Here is a 14749-nt window from a genome sequence, read left to right as displayed (position 1 = left end):
CTGAAGAACTTGGAAAGACATTTTAATTTAACAATAGCTCATTTAAATTATTAAATGAGCTATTATAACATGGAAAAAATCGTACTACCCTTACCTGAGACCGACTGACTTAGCCACGTTGTCAAAAGCTCACAAAAATTCCTCATGTCATCGACGGGATTCGGACTCCGGTATTTTCCACCCGGTGTGGGAAGGACACCGATTCTACCAACTCTGCTATTCAGCAATGCCTTACTTGCTACAGCCTCTGCTAGAGATGACGAAATATAAAATTCATAGAGAAACGTCTGTGGGCATTCATCATAAAACCGCTTCTCTCCAATTCTAATGAGTGCTTTGCACAGCAGTTCTTTTCCCAACTCCTAACAAATAAAACCTCTTAAGACAGTCCTCTACAGGTTGCGACTACAAGGCCTGCCTTATCACTGAAAAAAATAGCAACTTTCTTCTCAATTCGATCAGTTCAGTCATCATACTTCTGAATTCAAAGATTTTGGTGTCCATTCTTCAAGCACTTAAATAAAAAGCAGAGATAGCCATCACCTATCTGGATATTCATGCAGCTTCTGATATATTTACATTCTTGTCTTAATCACTACTTAATCACCCGGGAGATATCCCTTTGTTTATAGATTCCTTACTTCATGAGAGGACACTCATGCTACAAGCCAATAACCGCATTACCTCTCTTTCTCTCTTACTACCATTAAATCACGGCAGATGTTCATCAGGGAGAAGTTTTGTCGGGCAATGTTCGCATCATTGATCTTATCCAAAGAGAAATTATTCAGCTATGCAGACATCAAACTCCTAACAAATAAAACCTCTAAAGACAGTCCTCTACAGGTTGCGACTAGCTTAAACACAACCCTTGAAAAACACTTACAAATAAAGCTACTGAAGTTTGCATAAATGGATTTTTATTAAAGCATATCCTTTCGTAACTCGTAACTGAATCTCTCCCTTAGCGAAACCAGGAATCCGAATGTTCGAGCCTATACCCACTTGGGTGTGATCTTTGATGCTAAAATGTCATTCAACAGCTACATTGATATGGTAGCTACTAGACTTTCTCGGCTCAGGTAGGTCGTATAGCAGGCTGCTTCGTCATCGGGACGCCTTCATCCTCAAAAGGTTCCCAGTCACTTCCCTTTATATAGCGGTTAGTTCCGCGTGTTTCTCAGCATCTCCTTCTAACATAAAAGGAATATTCGCTGGAGAGTACTAGCTACTGAAGCGGAGCTAATGCCGAACTCTGTCTCAATCTCCCAATTACTACCACTAAAATGGCAGCTGTATACCAATCAGAAGGATAACTCCTATCCGTCTTGAAAAGAGGATAGTCTTCATTGTCAAAATGCTAGGAATTTGTCTCCCAACCTCACATCTGGGACTCGTGCGCTTGGCTGATTACATAATCTCGGTTTTGATTTCCTCCAATGCTCGTCACTCACACGACTCTCTGACAGATTCCTACCTACCCAAATGCTCAACGCTCTCAGTAAAACAAATGCAGATTTGCATAGCTTTGTGAAAGAGAGAAGCTCTAGAAGAGATTTCTTCCTCATAGTTAACTTTACAGAGCTTACGTCAACAACCTTGCTGCGCTCTTTTGCTTTGAATTTTGAAGTGTTCGTGAATTCATAGTGCAGCTGGCCCACCTATATCTGCTGCTACCCCTGCCATCTGCTTATGGTGCCTCCGTATATACCACATATCATCCCATAATGAGTGCCTCCTGAAAAGTACTGTAAAAAGCCATCCGTGGCAGTTCTCATGGGACAGCACAGTTGACATAATCGCCACTATCGGGTGGAAAAGACCTGAGTCCGATTCGCGTCAATGACGCGAGGAATCTTTATGGACTTTTTTCTCATTCCATGACTGAGTGGTGGTTTTTCTTCCAGCAAACATCAAACCGACCACAGAACACAATAAATTTATAGACATATTAGCGTAATATGACCTGATTCGCCTAATACTCTACAACAACCTTCCAACCAATCTTGCCATGGCTTCCCAAGCTTTATTTGTATATAAACTAGAATCCATTGTAATTCTTACATGCATTATTGTACTGGTAACGGTTTTTATTTGTTATTCATGCCTTTAATTGCATCTTACCCTCTAAACCCCTTGCGATCCTTGGCCGTGAAACGAATTGTGGTACTGTTATGTACCACAATAAAGATTACATTTATATTATTTAAAGGTAAGAAGGAATTATATATTTTTATTACTGAATTTAAAGTTTCTACCAATTGAATGACTTTCCTGTTGTAGATTACGTTAGATAAATCGATTCTACGAGTTATCGTGGAATTACGCCATGAAGATCCAATTTCACATGATCGGGAGAAAATTCCTCTTTAAGAAATAAGGTTAACCGAACAGAATAGCAAATATTTGGAGATGCACTTCTAAAATCCGTATGGTCTGATGAACTTTGAGCGAAATTAAATTAAAGAGACTGGTTCTCATTTAAAATTGATCAAATACCCTTAGAGAAAAGTGTGCACTCTTTTCTTCAGTTCAACCTTAATGGAAATTAAAAATTAAGACTGAATTATTCGTTATGAGACTTGTGAAGCATTTGTTTATAAGTTCAATATTTCAAAAAAGTTGTTCCGTGAATATCCGTTCTTCCAATCATCATTAACTCCTTTAATGCATGAATTAAACAACCATTAAATTCTAATAATGGTTTAGAACTTCAAAAGCTTCGTGTCCAACGAACAAGATTCAATAATCTATTATACATTATTTTGATAATAATTCAGATTAAATACAAGAGTTTAAAAATTATTCAGTTCTATTAGTTACAAATTTAATCAAACTTTGCTACATCAGTTAGTTAAACGCATACATTTTTATTAGGAAATTAGGGTGTGTTATGAAACGAAGGACAAACTAAACCTATCTCTGGAATTTTCTGAACTATAAAAGCAAATGTGTACTTTAAGAAAATATATCAATTCTTTTATGAGAATAGCTCATTATCTCTTTGAATTACAATTCAAAACATTAATTTATCAATTTTGTAGCATTAATTGCAAATGCTCTGCCTTAAACGAAAACAGAGCATTCTAAAGCACCGCCGTTTCCTCAGAATGGATTTAAGAAACTCATTAAAGGAAGTTTTATTATTTTGATGAATGAGTCGTTGTTTATGATTCGAAATTAGCAATACATTTCTCCTGCTTATTGGGTTTTCGTACGCTCAAGAGCCATAGTGAATTAAGTAAATTACAAACTTCTCACTTCTGTATTCTATTATGCTAATCAGAATGTGGAAGATGGGCAGGATAACTTATCTTTTTGACTTCTGGGTGGCGTCGTAATTTTTCTTCGTGCCATCTATTACAGTTGAATTAATGCCACTCTTAAAAGCGCTGCAAATGGTTATCTCCATGGCTCTTTGAAGCATCGAAAGAATAAAGCTTATTAACACACCATCCGTAAATTCAAATCACAAAAAATAATAAATGAAACTAAATTGAAGTCGTAAAAATCTCGCATGCACTCTTTGCTGTAGAATAAAGGCAATCATAATCCAAGTAAAATTTTAATATCCTATCTGTTAGTAAAAACGAACCATGATTTTGGTTTTTCACGATATGAGTTAAATGGGACCATACAGCGTGTTGTGTGGGCATCATCTTAATACCTGCGCATGCGGATAATATTTATTTTAATGAACGTCTGCATTCAGCGAATCATAAAATGGTTATTCCTCAAACATACTCCATCCCTCAGCTCTAAAATACAGTCACATCTCTAGTCTTATCTCAAAGTAAACAAGACTTCTGACCATCTTAAAGCATATCCGGAAACTGTCACTTTATTACCCAGACACTGGTGCTTTGGACTGGAATATTGCCAGACTTCACTGGTGACATTGAGTAAATGAACGGTTAAGGTGTTTCCGCTTTATTAACTCGGTTAGCCATCCACAGGGCCTCCACTGGCAAGAGTGAGTTTGCAGAATTAACATAATATTAATTATTATCATTCATGCACCTTGTTTTCTTAATGTGTTTTCCACTTTATCTTATCTGAAAGTCACTTTTGAGTAGAAATATTTCAGAAGGCGTCTGTGAATTCAATCCTTTCAGTTGTTTCTTTTGGCAGTGTTAGTCACGCAACAGTTGCCATTTGCTAACAGAACTTCGACGATGCCAGACAAAATGAAGAACAAAAGTAGAGAAAATAAAATAAAAAATATGGTAAATACAATGTGATGCACGCTAACCTTTGTTCGAAATGCACTGGGGAAGGCTTTTAACCCTTGGCGTGTAATTGAAAACGCAAACGGTTTTTCTCTTTCTCATTACGAGGTAAATTAGTTCTCAAGAAATAACTGCGTTTATTTTGGAAGTCTTGGTAACACGCTAATGGACCAAAGATGTACAAAATCCATTTTATAATAAGTCAATAAATCATGCGTATCATCAAATCACGATAATTAGCTGTATTCAGCGTTGAGAAACAAAACAATTGATCTGTTCTTTTTAAGTAAATGTAGACAGGTGTTGTATCATATGTCGGGTGGTTCTGGAATATTGGTTCAAATCCCCCGTAGTACACTGTGATGATACTCAACTCTGTGTAGTGTGTGGCTTGTATTGTTTAGTTGTTTCTGGCCACTTTTCTACCAGGAAGAAGTGATCGCCTGTAAATCCGCTTCCCAATATCTGCCAATGTCGAGGAGGCGTGCCACTACAAACTCATACTTTTAAAAATCTAGCCTGTCGTGTGTCGCATACTGACGTCCCAAAAAGGGGCACTCAGTCAGATGCTATCAGTCAGGTGGAAGATCCCAAGCGGCCCCATCTATGCAAATAAAAATTTAATTTCTTTTATTGTAAGAATATTTTAGGCTAAATAAGAGAAGAAAGCAGACTGTTCTATATCTGACAAAAAAAAAGTGAAAAAAATCAATCACTCAATTTCTCCATCGCCAAAAAGTGACTATCTGGTTTCGCTCTGAACTTTACCAAGTTCTTTGTTTCGATCACCGTGGCTGGAAATTTATACCAGTGATCTTATAATACGTTGCCTAGAGGCAAACTTCGTGAGATCCAGCCTTCGGTTGCACTATAAAAATTTATATTTGTGACCCATAGTTCTTGTTTCTCCTATTAGTGAAAATATACTTCTCATTCAATTTACTGATCCCCTCAGAGCCTTATACATCTCAATCAGTTCCTCATTGGACATCTCTGTTGCTAAGCTTTGTAGTCCGCTTCTGCATCTTCTATGTCGTTCTTCATAAAGATATCTATTAACACCCCTCACCAATGTGGTTGTTCTTCTCTAGAACCACTCTTTTTATGCGCTGTCTCCAGAATTGAATATGATATTCCAAATACATTACATTTTTCTCTCTTATACCCCGTGTTTTTTTTTTTAAGTTAGTTTACTTCGTCTCGTTGACAAAATGTACTATACAGTTAGGTAACATTTCGGCAATTTTGCAGGAACCCATCATCAGATCATACTTTACAGCCAGGTATGGTCTGATGATGGTTCCGGCAAAGTGGTTGGAACGTTAGGTTTATTTAATATACTTAGTCAATAAGCTAACTTTTTTTTTTAAACCCACGCGGTATAAGAGTGATTATTTAGAGAGAGAAATTTCATGGGAAATCACCACGTCATTTCCTAATTATACTCCAAATGCAATCTCATTATCCTCTTATTCAGATGGACGGTGTGACATCCTCGTCCTTATTTGCAAAGGCTTTATAAATCATAGAAAAGACATCACCTGTATTCCTAGCTGCATGGTAAATTTGATATCTGACTGTGCTATAATTCCTAAGTCATTTTCGTCCTAAACCACTTTCAGTTCCTTTCCCCTTAAAATATAATTATTCGCATGGATTTCTCTTCCCTAGGTTTCAAAACCTTTCATTTAGAAACATTCAACTTCACTTTCCATTTTTCAGACCATATATGCAACCGATCCAAGGCATTTTTGAACAACATGTAATGATTCTGGTCAGTGCAATAGATTTTGATAACTTCTCCCGTCCTCCCTAATCGGTGGCAAAATAATAATAATAAAATTGTATACAATAGTGATTCCTTACACAGAAAGCCAGAGGAATCTTACAATTCGTTGTTTATACAAGTGATTTTGTTTTATAATAGAAAAAAAAAAAGAAATAAAATAGTAATAAATAACTAAATAATAATTAATAGATAAAAACAAAGATAATAATTAAATTGTAAAAATGAAGTAGTAATTACAATGAAAAAGGACAAGTTGAGCAGAACATGAAATGACATCGGTTAACTAACTAAGATCGGCACTTACATAAATGTCCTTTACAAATAGCAAGATAGGACAAGATGCAATCGCGATATGCCTTGTCTATAGTCCACAGGTCGATGTCGATGTTGAACGGGTTGAGAGTGTCCAGAGTCACATTTGGGAAGTCTCTCTTGAAATTCTGTAACCTCTGGAGCCATGAGCACAAGGAGGGTATACTACGGAGATGTCTGCCTGGCAAACGCCAACCAACCGTGTTCCAGATGTTAATGTGATCCTGCTTAACTGAGCACAGATGAAGGAATGGCTTTATTTTTAGCACATGGGCGTATAATGCAGCAGAAGGTAGATTTAGATGTTGTGTAGATCTGGTGCGACCACAAGTTGGCCCACTTCAGCACCCAGAATTCGAGGCCCCATAGTTTCCTGAGGCTGGTGGGTGGTGCCGCCGACCAAACTTCCACGGCATAGGAGAGCACACTGCAGAAGTAAGTTGCAAGGTATTTCTTGATTATTTGCTTATTGTGCGTTTTGCACAGATCAATTTTCATTCCCCAGAACGCTCTCAAGGCTTTGGAATACTGAGCTTGGATTTGTTTTTATAGGTGAGGTTGGCATCAAGGATTACTCCTAGGAATTTGACTCTGTCTGTGGGAGTCAAAACATTTCCTGACAATTCCGGAAGTAGAGAAGATGCAGTATCAGTAGAAGTCATCCGACTTGGCGTAAAGATGAGATAGTTTGACTTCTCTGGATTGACTGACAGGCCAAAAAATTTAGCATACTTACAGAATGTATTTAGGTAGCTGTTTACAGATTCAGAAGCGGTTTGTCTTTCTTGTGAGTCACCAACATGGCGTTTGCATGGCAAGTAGCATACAATATCATCAGCATACGATAGTAAAGCTGGAATTTGATCCATTAGTGGAACGAATATTGCTGCAAATAGCAAGGCTGAGAGAGAACTACCTTGTTGGATCCCTACTTTGACGCTGTTAGAGACTGTAATGCCATTGCCTGAGAAGTGAAGCATTCTCCTAGATATTAGGTTATTGAGGATCCCGAGCATATTTCCGGATATCCCGTAGAATCTTTCAAGTAAGGCAAGAAGGGGCGTTATTTGGACTGAGTAGAAAGCAGATTTCATGTTCAACAAAATGGTGTGAAGATCTTCGTTGTCATTCCAGGCGTGAAGTATTTTCTGTGATGAGGATTGTAGGCAGGTTACAGTAGATCTATTAGGCATGGCATAATGGGTATGCTCGGGGCTATGTGCAAAGATTGCGAGTGCTACATCATTATAGATGCACTTCTCGAGACATTTGAGGAAGGTAGAGGCAATTGATATTGGCCTGAAGTCAGCCGCTGTTTTCAATTGAGGTTTCTTCGGAACTGCTACGACTCTGTGTGACAACAAGTTTGAAGGCACCTGTGCATATTTGAGTACTTTGTAGAGTTGAATGAGCTCTTTGCTGATAAAATTAGAAGAAATGTTTGGACTAAAATGAGGTATTGCGTCAATTCCTGTGGTGGACTTGTCAGGTAGTGAATTTATTATTTTTATTAGCTGTTCTTCGGAAATTTCTGTATTACTAGAAAGTGAAGAAACGTTAAACGCTTCGTTCCAAGGATATGTTTCGGACACACGGTGATTTCGCTTAAAACGCAGCATATGCTCACACCATTCCTGGATATATAAATGTAGAGGGGCGCAAGAATGACTTGTGGGCCACACACGTTTTCTCCTGGTTAGCTGGCCGTTCATGAAATTGTCAATAGAAAATTGTTTACTGTTCTGGAAATCCATCCTTGCTTTGGAAAATTTGGTGTATGACTCTCGTGAAGGCGACTTCTTGTAGGAGGCATGGGCTGCCTCTTTTTCCCTAAAGGCTTTACTCAGGAGGTCATTCTAACATGGCTTTGAGTGGGGACTAAGGATGAAAGTTTTGGACATTGCAGACCTTGCAATGAATTCCATCCATCTCGAAAGCCAGTAGGCAGCCTCATTGATGTTAAGCTCAGCCAGTATTTTCCATGGGTAAAGTTGGAAAAGGATAGTAACTTTTCCAATGTTGATGCATTTTGGATTGTACACTCTCCTGACAGTGTTTGTAGTTTGTACTTGCGTACGTTCATCCTTAGGTGCCTGCAGAGATATCATCGCAGCAATCGGAACGTGATCGGACGGGAGGAAGTTCTCAGTTATGGTCGGGGTTTCCTTTACTAAACAGTTTAAGAAGATGTTTTGCAGAGTGGCGTCGCAATGTGAGGGAGGAACATGAATAAGACCAATTCCCATTTCCGACATGTTCAATGACAGTGTGTCTAGGAGCTTCTTTGTGGCTGGCAGTGGAAGTCTCCGAGGATGATGAGCTTTTGCCGACGATTGATTGTGGATGACAGCCATACTATCATTACGCACGATTAGAAACAGGAGTGACCTCAATACTGATTCCCGAGAGGCTCCACTTGCTGCACTGGTCCATCCTGAGGACTATCCATTCATGGCTCCTCTGTCTCCAATGATTTAGCCAGTCTTTGGTTAATAATAATAATTTGCTCCAGTTTTTCGCTTTAAATAATAGCTTTCCATATTTGTCTACGAGTCCAATGCATAACTACAATAAGGAAACTGAATTCCAATTAAATTGTAATGTTGATGGATCATAGTGTGATGTAAACGATTTTCACATAATAGAGTTCCAGTGTATTATTAATTATTTAATTATAAACAGTGAGATTTTTTTCGCTCCCACACGCCCTATTTTTCTATTAATGCTAAGCAGAATTTCTCCCACTAAGCAGAACTGTTATGCAGAGAAGAGACATTTAAAGGGGTTGTATTTTTGACTGTTTATTTATTTTTTTATTTTTTTTTTTGTACTTAAACCTTTTAACTTTAGTGATGTTTCCAGATCAGTGTAGGGTAGTGGTACACGTATCCCTGAGATCATGAGAGGAAGACGCGGTATGAAAATGATTGATATCTCTTTGAAAGCATACTTAAATTTAAAACCTCATAGATTAGAAGTACACTATCAAAGTCAAGAAAAATCCGAAAAATACTGATATGGCAGACTGTCGTTCTAGCGGATTAATGGTTAAGAGTACAGAAAAGCCAAGTCGAGCAGAACAAAAAGAAAGGAGAAAACCAGCTGATTATTCGCATCTTACTACTACTTCCCCTCCACTAACTGGAAGGGAACTTCCGACGTGGTATCTTGCATAGGAACGTGACATGAAAAACGATTTCACCGACTTGGATTAATTGTTCTTGCAACCCGGGGAAGCGATTTTTATCTCCACAGATTTATCTTTACGAATAAACGCGAGATGCATATCTGCTAAAACATGTACGAGAACAAACAAACGTTGTATAATCATTGCGGTTTAAAGCTCGCGCTGTGGCAGACATTTTCACACAGTTTGAGAGAACTTTTCTAGCTTGACTGCTATTAAATTGAGTAGCACTCGTTGATTTTTTTTGGTTATACTAGTAATTTTGGTTTTGCTTAGCTGACAATGACGTATGCATTATTCAGATTTTCAGGTTTTAGGGAAAGTAATATTAGTATATTTGGTTTTGATTACAGAGCTGTAAGTTGCATAGCGATGGTGTGTACAGAAGGTGTTTGAGAAGGGGGCACCACCGATGGTTTCCCGCAACTACGCCATACGTACTCTTGTGAAGTATATATTACTCTGTAAAAGCCAGACAAAAGTATTATGTTGTATATGAGAAATATTATTCTGTTGTTGTGCTCTGGACTTTGGCCGCAGGACCCCTAATGGGACCCCACGCTGCCTGTACACACCGCAAGGAGGTAAGCCAGGCTGCCCACTATTCTCTGGCACGTATGAGCAGGATGAGGCGAATCCCTAAGCATTTTACATTTCTGACATGTTGTTGTAGGGTTTTAGGCCCATCAGAAGATTATGCTATATTGCGCTGCCTTAATATCCCAGCAAATTGAGTGTGTTCTGTAGTTAGTTTGATATTTGCTGGACGAAAAGTTTCTGGGAGAGAAACCATGCTACTTGGCCTGAGACCCACTAAACCACGTTGTGAAAAAGACATAAAAATTCTTTGGATCATTGACGGAATTATAACTCAGGTCTTTTACATCCAGTGTGGGGAGAAGAGTGGTTATACCAACTGTGCTACCCACGAGGACATTTTTGGTGTATTTTTTTTATTAAAAAAAAAAGGGAGGAACGGAAATATTAGCCCTTGTTTTCAGGAAGTGCAACTCTTCGCTAAGCTACTGAATGGTTAATATTGTATTAGTAAATTTGTTATTTTGCTTTGGGCCAATAAGTTAGCGAACTTATATTCCAGTGTATTCTTAAATATTCAATTATTAACAGCGAGTGTTTTTTCGCTCCCATACGACATATATTTCTATTAAAGTAATGTTAAGCACAACTTTCCCCACTAATCACTGCTGTTATGCAGTGATGCGACATTTACAGGGCGAATAGGGGGTGCTTTCTTCAGTGGTTTGACTTGTAGCCTACAAGTCAAACCACTTTTGTTGTTGTTGTCGTCGTTGGTGCAGGGTTTTGGAGTATTAGCGACTTATACCATATTCCGCCAGTGTGTACAAGCTAAAAATGGGGGGCAGAGAAGGACATCCTACTTCCTTCACCTGTGATCTGCTAACTACAACCCCCGGTTGAAGTAGTCCTTAGAAATTCATGCAGTCTAGGCGACTAGACCTATGCTTCGCTAAACGAGTGACAAGTGGCGAAACTACATTCACGGAGGCCGCGCTAATGACGTCACATTGGCTTGTTAATAATAAAAATAAGTCGTTGGAATAGTTTTATCTTGTATTTGGCTTTACCTTTCTACTTAGTTCGTGTTTCTACTTATAATTTATTGTACTCAGTACCGTGCGTGGCTTGAAGGTGAGAAGACCGAAGATAATCGTTGACGTTATATCTTGTTTTCTTCTTGATCATGTTCCTGAAACATCACACGAAGAGTTCTCAAGGACCTAATTTCGAAGAAAATGTATAATGCAGGAAAGTCTCATTATTGCATTGATTTTAAATGACAAACTCCCCAAAGGGTGATTTGATCTCCTGATTATTAGCGCCTGTTAATCCTTATTTGGAAAGGAAACAAAAGACTTAACAGCCTTTATTTATTATTTAATGAGCCGAAGGGGGTTTCGGATGCTGCTTTTTGGGTTATTTTTAACTGCAGTCGTTGGAATACTGTCAACGCCACCATAACATAGTGGCTTGGCTGCATCTAATCTCTTTGTAACGGGCAAGGTCATTGATCGATTCCACTTCCTGACTGGAAGAATATTATAAAAGCATTTTGATCGCGGATGTGGGTTGCTGGTCTTAGGCGTTGATGTAAAGTGTTTTTCCGAGATTCTTTTCGGGTTATTCATTAGGGATTCATTCCAGTAATTTTATGGAGATTCATTCTGGTTTTCCATGAGGGAATTCACCGCGATTTATTCCATGTTTGTATTGAATAATAACTTTTTTTTTTGCATATCAGCATAAATGCAAAGAGAAGAAAAGCAGAATTGCAATATTCCAGTGGCTCTTCTACTTCTCAGATCTGTGTTACATCTAAATATGGTCATCTTTCTAGCAAAGTAAATTAATTTTTCCGCTGAGCTGACAGACAGGGATTATGTTTGTGCTCATAAATTTCGTGTGGTGTGGACTAGTGCAGGAATACCCGTAATTAACATGGAATATAAAGCTAGAAGTGTTTAGAAATCCCCAAAATTTAATATTTATAACACCTTTGATTTTCCACGTTTCAGTGCTTGTTTGGAATTTATTTTTCAAATTTTCTAGAATGATTTGAAAATATTTTAGAATTTTCTTACTGTTTTGAATTCCGTTAATTGCACTTTGTCTTTAAGTAGTCTCAGTATTTGCTTAAAGGATGACTTTGCTCAACTGACAAGGAAGAATATGCCAGAAACGAGTCTACTCTTAGTAACATTCTGTGTTAAGTGAATTCGAAGCTTTCGTTTTCGTTTCATGCAAAACTTCCAGTTTCACCTGTTTTATTTTTCGAGCTGCAGTTTTTACTGTAAATACCGAACTGAGCTTTGAAGCTTAATACGCATTAGGCCGCTAAATATTTGTAGGATATTTCATTTAAAAGATGTCGATAACATCGACCGAAAGTTTCATGGTTGATTGTTGCAGCCTCTTAAAAAACCTTCTTGGAGAAGCAGATAAGGCATTTTAGTTTAAATTCTTTTCCGCTTTGCGGTCTTCCTTGCAAATTACTTTAACGGCAAACTTTGTTTAGCGGAATCTCAAAGCGAAGCTCAATTTTACTCGCCTCACAGGATCGCTGATGAAACTTTAAGGTCGACAGTGCCCGTTAGGACTTTTTCTTTTCATCCTGGTGGCTTTAGACTGCAAAATGGGGTCTGTGCACTGTCTGGTGATGGCTCATTGAAGATGACTGATTCAGCTACCGTGAATGAGTGATGACTCCTGGACCGCTGATGTCTTGACTATATGAGTTGTATAAACTCAAGATTCAGTTATTCACGGTATTAAATGGTAGACAATTATAAAAATATGAAGGACAGTGGGAATTCACTTCATATAGATGATACTTATAAACATTAACTTGTATTTTTCGATGACTGTTCAGAATTCAGTGCCACTTCTTTAAGATGACTTTTAGCTTTGTTAACCGTTAGAATACTTATGTTTCAATTCAGGAAACACAGTGTTCTTTGTAAAAGTCTATTTTCCAATACTGTTGTTAATATTACTGTGCAGGGTTTGGACTGTTTCATGAAATTTAGATTTTCTCACAAAATGAATGGTGAACTATTTTGTATCTCCATTATTCCATAAGTACCAGCCAATAGCTCTCTGTTAATTTTCCTATTATGGATAAAACGATAAGCATACACATATTATCTAACTCTGAAAATTCCCTTACAGAGTGACCACCGTTCTCTTATCCAATTTGTTTAAAAACAGAACCGAAATCGTACAGAGAGAATTTTCCTCACTAAAATTGATTTTTTTACCGTTAGATAAATCCGACGTCAGTTTTCAACACGATAAAAGAGAATGATGTGGTTTTTTTTTACTCAGCTCCAATGAAAGCCTGACTGATATCCGATGAATATTCTATTTAAATCCCCTAGTTAGATAGACGTGTTATTTGTTAAAGCTACACTTTTTGGACTGGTTTTGTTCCTGACTGTTATCATCAAGGGACGTGACATTAATTGTGGAAAAATCATTTTATGGAACGTCTCGCAAAAAAGAAAGCACCACTTTGAAACGGAAGAGCATTTGCAGATAAGGGAGTTTTTAATGTCGCCCATTTCCCTTTGCATTTGTCTTCCTAGATTGCTTAGAAACTGGTATTACTAATCGACTACCGATTGGCATGTGATTCTTTCACGATTGTTGGTTATTGGTTTTAATGCGTGGTTTAATCAGTACCATCAAGCTCTTTCCTGTTTCCGCTAATTGTTTGAATTAAAATAAGTGTTAAATTATAAAATAATATTTAAGTATCGCAATGTTCAGCATAAATGAAATGCCAAACTTGTAAGTTGTTCACAGATTCATGGTGCCTTTTGCGGATTGTGCAGTGAGGAGATGGTTACAGGGAGTAAATGGAAATTGTGATTGGATGCCCATATTTTCTTCTTCATGTAACTAAAAAGAAGACTCATAAAATATTACATATTGCAAAACTGTAAAGAATCATAACGTATCAGGAGGTTAAATGTCGCTGATTTTACAGAAAGTTATTTATCTTCTACTCATATAAGGGGCATTCGTCCTGGAGGCGTAGTCTTTTATTCTCTGTGGTTTCTCATCCATTTTATGGCTACTTCGTTGGAAATCGAACGGCCGACACCTTGTAACTTTCTAACTTATTTTCTTCACACTTTATGCGAACGCTGAATGAAAAATGGTGCGTGATGTTCGAAGCGATGTACCTGACGAATACAACACGGCCTTGAACAAAACTTTCGACGCTTGCTCTCACAAAAGTCCATGTTGTCGTGACTTACGTCCTTGTATGTGAGGGGAGGAGTGCAGGGAAACTTGTCCGCTCTTTACGCTTTGGTTACAAACGATCTGTCGTGAGAAATTATCTGGATGCACCGTTTCCTTTTACACATTGGAAAGCTCCAGGATTCCGTCTGCTGCCTTCTCACGCCCAGTGCTTTCAGTGAAATACAGAATTTCGTTAGATGGTTTACTCCACCTGAGCTACTCACGTTAACTTCATTAACGAGGGATGCAAAATGAATAGAATACTTGCTACTGTTTTGCATATGCTGCTGGACGTGTGTATATCTGCATTTATGATTCTAGAGTAATAAATGCAACTAGTCTCTTAAATCAGTAACGCTTGGCTAAAGTTGTCAAACTTTTGAAACTGTAGAAGCCATGTGATGGATTAGATTGTATCAGTCTTGTTGGGTTCTACTCTGTGAT

This window comes from Mastigoproctus giganteus, chromosome 12 (genome assembly GCF_048544385.1).
Source record: "Mastigoproctus giganteus isolate SK-2022 chromosome 12, ASM4854438v1, whole genome shotgun sequence".
Lineage (NCBI taxonomy): Eukaryota > Metazoa > Arthropoda > Arachnida > Uropygi > Thelyphonidae > Mastigoproctus > Mastigoproctus giganteus.
Note: the sequence above shows the minus strand (reverse complement) of the source record.